Below are 6,574 nucleotides of genomic sequence, written 5' to 3'. Positions count from 1 at the left end.
GTGGGCTACACTCTAGGCTGTTATTTGGGCTAAAAATGGGCTGGGCCAAAATTTCCTTCTTGCTAGGCTTCTTCCCTTGAGTTTTCCAAAGAGTTAGCTTGCACTACTTGGGCCGAATGAAACTCCCTTGCTCTCATGGCTGGACCGGGCTGAACTTGATAAATTTTGGGCTTTCTTTTCTTGCTTTTGCCTTCTTTTTGTTGATTTGGCTCCCCCTGAAATCTTTCTTGCAATCAAGCTAAAATAGGGCAAAATCTAATTAAACCAGCATAAAATTTCATGCAAAAACCTCATAAAATATAGATAAATTGTAGGTTCATCAAATACCCCCACACTTAAGCTTTTGCTTGTCCTCAAGCAAAGACATCAGCCATAAACTTAACATTCCCCCCTTCTGTTCTCACCATTTACCTGGTGAACTTTTTAAGATAGAAATGCATTGAGTAGTCGGGGAACTTTTGTAAGTGCTCAACTCTTATTCTTGTAAATTACCATTTAAGATATGTATCAGGTCCAAGGAAAGGAGAATATGAATTTCATCATAGTCTAGCCTTCACTCCTAATTCATATATAAATCAGCTCCTTAATTGTCAAGGTTAATAATCAAATTTCACTAAGTTTTACATCTGTAACTAAATCTCAATGAGAGTTCAACTTTAGAGTGCCCCTTTGAACCTCGGTTGTCACCACAATTACTTATTTCTAAGGGTGAGTGCATCTTATGCTCCATCTCACCCTTTTCTTCTTTTTTTTTTTTTTTTTTTGGTGTGAGTGCATCTTATGCTCCATCTCACACTGGTCATTTACTTGAGGTAGGTAAATAGGACTCATGTTCTGAGCTGCTAGTTTTACTATTCAGCTCAAAATAGCAGAGTCAATTTGGGCTTTTCTCCTTCTTTGCAATTATTGAACCTCAAGAATCAACACTTCAGATGTGCACTAGCTTTCTTGATCATTAACAATGAAATCAAGGGCTTCCATACACATGAAGGAAGTTAGGGCTAGTCATGCTGAAAGGCATATTCAGCTCCCCTTTTCTCATGCATATATCAAATTGGGTCATTCACAAGAATAAAAACTTAACAAGTACATCAGTCTCCCTCAACTCATTGAATTCCTTCTTAAAAAATTATCAAATAAATAGTAATGAACTTGAGGGGTTCCAGTCTTTTTTGGTTATGTCATTGCCTGCATATGTGTGTTGGGGTGCATGGTTTCAGCCCTCATACCCTAGCCTCGGGCTCACTCCCCCACACTTAAGATGAACATTGTCCTCAATGTTCGTAGTGTTAGGTAGTAACAATAAAACTAGCAAGAGCATCATCAAGTAATAGGAGGTAGTTAGAGGACTTCCCTGAAGATCATTCTTAAATTCTGCAATATGTTGTCGGTGGAAAACTTCTTCTGCTAGAAATCACTTGCAAACAAGAAGAGGAGATCAGTATCTTTATTCAATTAAATTCTAAGAAAAACTAACTAAACTTAAATGCTATGAAAAATAAAAACAAAAAGCAAGTAAGACAGTTTATGACTAAGTATCTGAATTGGGATTTCTCCCAACAGCCTCTTGTTCCCTTGGGTTTACCATGGTGTTACTAGGTAAGGTACCCGGAGCTCTTTCTGAAATCATCTGTGCCAGCTGCCCAACCTGAGTTTCCAAGTTCCTTATCGATGTTTCGTTATTCTGAAATCTATTTTCCGCACTAGCTATGAACTTGGTCATCAGCTCCTCCAAGTTAGATTTTGGTTCCGGCTGATAGAAGTTTTGGTGGAAAGGCTTAGGTGCATGCTGATTCAGGTGGCCTCTCCATCCGGGGTTATGGGCATGATGGTACTGATTTCCTGGCTGTCTTGTAAAGTTGCCAACAAAGTCTACTTGTTCTATGGACTGAAAAGACTGACTACCAACTTGGAATTCAGTGCTATCATGGCCTTCCCCACACTTATCATACTGTACATGCATAGCTGCCATCTGCATCTCATCAAATTTTTTGCTAAGTGCTCCTATTTGTGCAGAGAGAGTTGTGTATGTATCCACATTATGAAGGCCATGCTGCTTTCTAACTGGTGTCCTTTCTGAATGCCATTGGTAGTTATTGGCTGCCATCTCCTCGATGAGTGCATGGGCAACCTCGGGAGTCTTATTGTTTATGGAGCCCCCAGCTGCTGCATCTAAGATGGTCTTGTTTGAATCGGTCAGACCATTATAAAATGTTTGCACCTGCAGCCAAATCGGAAGGCCATGGTGAGGAACCCGCCTTAGTAGCTCCTTGTAACGTTCCCAGGACTCATAGAGAGATTCCCCCTCTTGCTGGAAAAAAGTAGTGATGTCATTCCTCATTTTAGCAGTTTTAGAACGGGGAAAATATTTAGAGAGAAAACGGCTGGCCATTTCGTCCCATGTGGCTATAGATCCTGCCGGTAATGAGTTCAACCAAGCTTTGGCTTTATCCTTCAAAGAAAATGGGAATAAGCTCAGCCAGATGGCATCATCACTTACCCCATTGTGTTTGAAGGTGTCATAGATTCCAAGAAGTTAGCAATATGGGCATTCGGATCCTCATGGGCCATACCACAAAACTGAACCGTATTTTGTATCATTTGGATTATGGCCGGTTTAATTTCGAAGTTATTGGCAGCAATAGTTGGCCTGATAATGCTGGAGACAGTCCCGGTGAGGGTGGGCTTGGCATAATCCATCATAGTTCTTTGTTCAGCCATTTCTTGTGCTTCTTGTCTGACTTGCCTAGCAGCTCTTAAATGGACACGGAGAGTCCGTTCAATCTCCGGGTCGTAAAGGATCTCTTCTAGTTCAGGTCTGCTTGTCATAAACTATTAAGGTCAAAGCAATAAAAATGCCAATATTCACAAAAGAAAATAAATAACTAATCCTATCACACTGAAAATGTAAAGTGAATTATTGGAATACAAAAACCTACATCCTATCATGAATAAATGAAACCGATTATACTAAAAGCAGATTTAAACCAATCATCTTATTCAAGGTTCCTTTATCTACATCCATCGGTTGCAACATCTGAATTCAGACCCAATTTAGTTGAGTTCAGATCTACAAGTCTTTGGTATTGTTAGTCCAGAGAAATTAACAAATAATAATTCAGATTTGAGCTGTATATCTCATACACACTCATTGGTATACACTGCATTATACATCCATTAAGGTTAGAATCAAATCTATGATGCTTTAGGGCTGATATCAGATCTGATATGAAAAATATATTAAAAGGTCCTGAAATAAGCTAAAACTAGTCCTGAGTTAGGCTTGGTTTATGGATTTTAAGTTCTACAATTGAAGCCCAAACCTATATAGCTGATGCATATCAAACACTTGCTAAGACCTAAAAATCGGGTCTACAATGTTTGGTATTGTTAATTGCTGCAATTCAGATATGATGTTACCAGTTTTACAGAACAAGACTCAGTCCAAAGATATTTCAGATCAGATCTCATATCAAACCACCTGCACTTCATATCTGTAACTTTATTAGAAAACAGAGTTGGCCAACAAAAACTTTAAATTTAGAAATGGATATCCAAGCCTGAGTAACTCATGTTCAGTGATTGGAGAAACCTGAAATCAGGTCTGCAATGTTTGGTATTGCAAGCTATTTGGTCCACACAACTTTTGTAGAAATCTGAAATCAGGTCTGCATTATTGGCATTGCTACTGCTACAAATTAGCAGGTTGTAGAACAGATCTGAGTTCAAGTTCAGTTCATTCTCAAAAGAGATCAAAGCTGGTCATCATAGAATTTTTTTTCTTTTTTTTTTCTTTTTTTTTTTTTATTTTGCAAAGAGCATCCAAGAATGTGTGGGTGTTCGAAAGCACAAACCTGACCTGAAATCAGGTTTGCTAACTGTTGTATTGTAGCAGCCCTACTACAAATCTGAATGCTAATAGAAATACTTGGAAAGTGCTAATTTTTATTAAATATCTGAGGCATAACAATTATTCAATCCAAACATACACCTCCTTAGCTAATGTAGCTCGGTTACAAGTGGATAAAGCAAAGAATTCAGTCCACCCAGAATTCATAGTATGCTCTATATCAGTTCCATCCTCACATCATATCAACTGCATTTCAGATTTGAATTTCTCTCATTCCTTGCTATTCATTCACCCTTGAGGCAGGTTGGATGTATCATAGGGTGAATTGGGCTGATGATGGCACCCAATTCACCTCAAACTTGTATCAGTTCAGGTCTGAGTTCATCTGAACTCAGATTTGAACTGAGCAGTTCTGCAATAGCAGAATTCAGGTCTGAACTCAAGTCTGAGTTCAGATCTGAATTCTCAATTGCCTTACCTTCAGTTATTGCTACCAAATTGTTTTTGGGGAATAGTAGAAGTGTCCTAGGGTAAATTGGGGTGGTTATGTGATGAACCTACAAAAACTTGATGTGTTGCTCATTGTGACACTAGCAAGTGCACTAGCCGTTCAAGTAATAAAGTAGTGAGTGAAGTATCGTTTCCACGAGGATTTAGGAAACAATTACCAATACTAAATTAAGCACTTCTTATCTGATCAACAAATAAATCAAAACTCTAATGAAAGCTAAGAAATACTAAATTAAAATCTATCTAAATCATTGGCCCAATTGCTTTCAATTCAGGTTAGAAGAGTAAGCAGTAAATGTCAATCTCAGAATTCAGCAATCTATCAATTTGGATCATTCGAATGAATCATGATTGAGCCTTGGTTTGGTGAAACCCCAAGGTCATGAATAGCCTCTCTCAAGCGCATGTCCATCCTATGCATGAGTGATGGTTCTTCTATCTCTAGCAAGAATCTAATCCCCATGCATGCATTTCTTCAAACACTTCTAAGGCATCAATTCAAATCTGAATTGATCACCAACTGAATTGTGCAAGTTATCTCTAACCTTGCACTCAATTCAGTTCTTGAATAGTAGATCTGAATTCCTAGAGTCTCTTTCAAGCACTCTAGGAATTCCAAACTGTAGATTAATTCGCCCAATCTGAAAATTGCAGATCTGAATTCTCTTTCAAGCAATTCAGATCTTGCAATCTCAGATCTGAGAATTCAGATCTGAGTTTTGAAGGTTAGTTGGCCGAATTACTCTACAATCACACCCTTATTCAAGAAACTTCAAGTACAATACATGACCATTTGAATGAATCAAAAAGAATTAGATTGCTGAACTGAAATTTTACAAGCTGAAATACATCAAGGAAGAATGGAAACAAGGAGAAAGAAGAAAGAAAATATAACTAAGAAAATGAATTCAAATCAAAAGAGAATGAAACTACAAATGATTTATTACAAAAGATCTTTGAATCACAAACCCTCAATTCGAACTCACCTTCTTCTTCTAGCTTGCTTGTCTTGAACTTCCTTCAGCCCTTCTTCTTCTTCTTCCTTGCGCCTAGCCTTCTTCTCTTCTCTTCTCTCAAGGTGGCCGAACCTCTAAGAGTGGGAGAGCCTTCCTCTCAAGCAATTGAACAACTTTCTCCCCTCCTAGTGGCCTCCTTATATAGTTTTTCAAAGGGGCTCTTGCCCCTTCTTGAAGCCTCTAGAATGGGGTGTATTACACCCCTCATGAACCTTCTAGAGTGCTCCCTCCTTCTCTTCAAGAAACTTCTAGGAGTTGCCGCCCCTAGCTCCCTTTGGGCTGCTATTTGGGCTACAACTTAGCTTGCTTTTGAGCTCAAGTGGGCTACACTCTAGGCTGTTATTTGGGCTAAAAATGGGCTGGGCCGAAATTTCCTTCTTGCTAGGCTTCTTCCCTTGGATTTTCCAAAGAGTTTCACTTGCTCTTCTTGGGCCGAAAGAAATTCTCTTGCTCTCATGGCTGGGCCGAACTGAAATTGGTAAATTTTGGGTTTTCTTTTCTTGCTTTTGCCTTCTTTTTGTAGATTTGGCTCCCCCTGAAATATTTCTTGCAATCAAGCTAAAATAGGGCAAAATTTAATTAAACCATCATAAAACTTTATGCAAAAACCTCATAAAATATAGATAAATTGTAGGTTCATCAAATACCCCCACACTTAAGCTTTTGCTTGTCCTCAAGTAAAGACATCAGCCATAAACTTAACATTCCCCCCTTCTGTTCTCACCATTTACCTGGTGAACTTTTTAAGATAGAAATGCATTGAGTAGTCGGGGAACTTTTGTAAGTGCTCAACTCTTATTATTGTAAATTATCATTTAAGATAAGTATCAGATCCAAGGAAAGGAGAATATGAATTTCCTCATAGTCTAGCCTTCACTCCTAATTCATATATAAATCAGCTCCTTAATTGTCAAGGTTAATGATCAAATTTCACTAAGTTTCATATCTGTTACTAAATCTCAATGAGAGTTCAACTTTAGAGTGCCCCTTTGAACCTCGGTTGTCACCACAATTACTTATTTCTAAGGGTGAGTGCATCTTATGCTCCATCTCACCATTTTCTTCTTCTTTTTTTTTTTTTTTGGTGCAAGTGCATCTTATGCTCCATCTCACACTGGTCACTTACTTGAGGTCGGACTCATGTTCTGAGCTGCTAGTTTTACTATTCAGCTCAAAATAGCGGGGTCAATTTGGGCTT

The 6,574-nt window shown here is 38.4% G+C and overlaps 1 non-coding gene across 1 annotated transcript; it reads left to right on the top strand.

Annotated features, from left to right (window-relative positions):
- Positions 1 to 2,237: 2,237 nt before the first annotated feature.
- LOC148861020 (small nucleolar RNA R71) lies at positions 2,238 to 2,344 on the top strand. Its single transcript, XR_016095286.1, has one exon. It is a non-coding gene; the product is annotated as a small nucleolar RNA R71 (small nucleolar RNA).
- The last annotated feature ends 4,230 nt before the right edge of the window (positions 2,345 to 6,574 follow it).

This window comes from Nelumbo lutea, chromosome 4 (assembly GCF_056320005.1).
Source record: "Nelumbo lutea isolate HS-2025 chromosome 4, American lotus-T2T, whole genome shotgun sequence".
NCBI classification, from domain to species: domain Eukaryota; kingdom Viridiplantae; phylum Streptophyta; class Magnoliopsida; order Proteales; family Nelumbonaceae; genus Nelumbo; species Nelumbo lutea.
The sequence above is the reverse complement of the archived record's forward strand: the minus strand, read 5'-3'. Positions and strand labels throughout refer to the sequence as shown.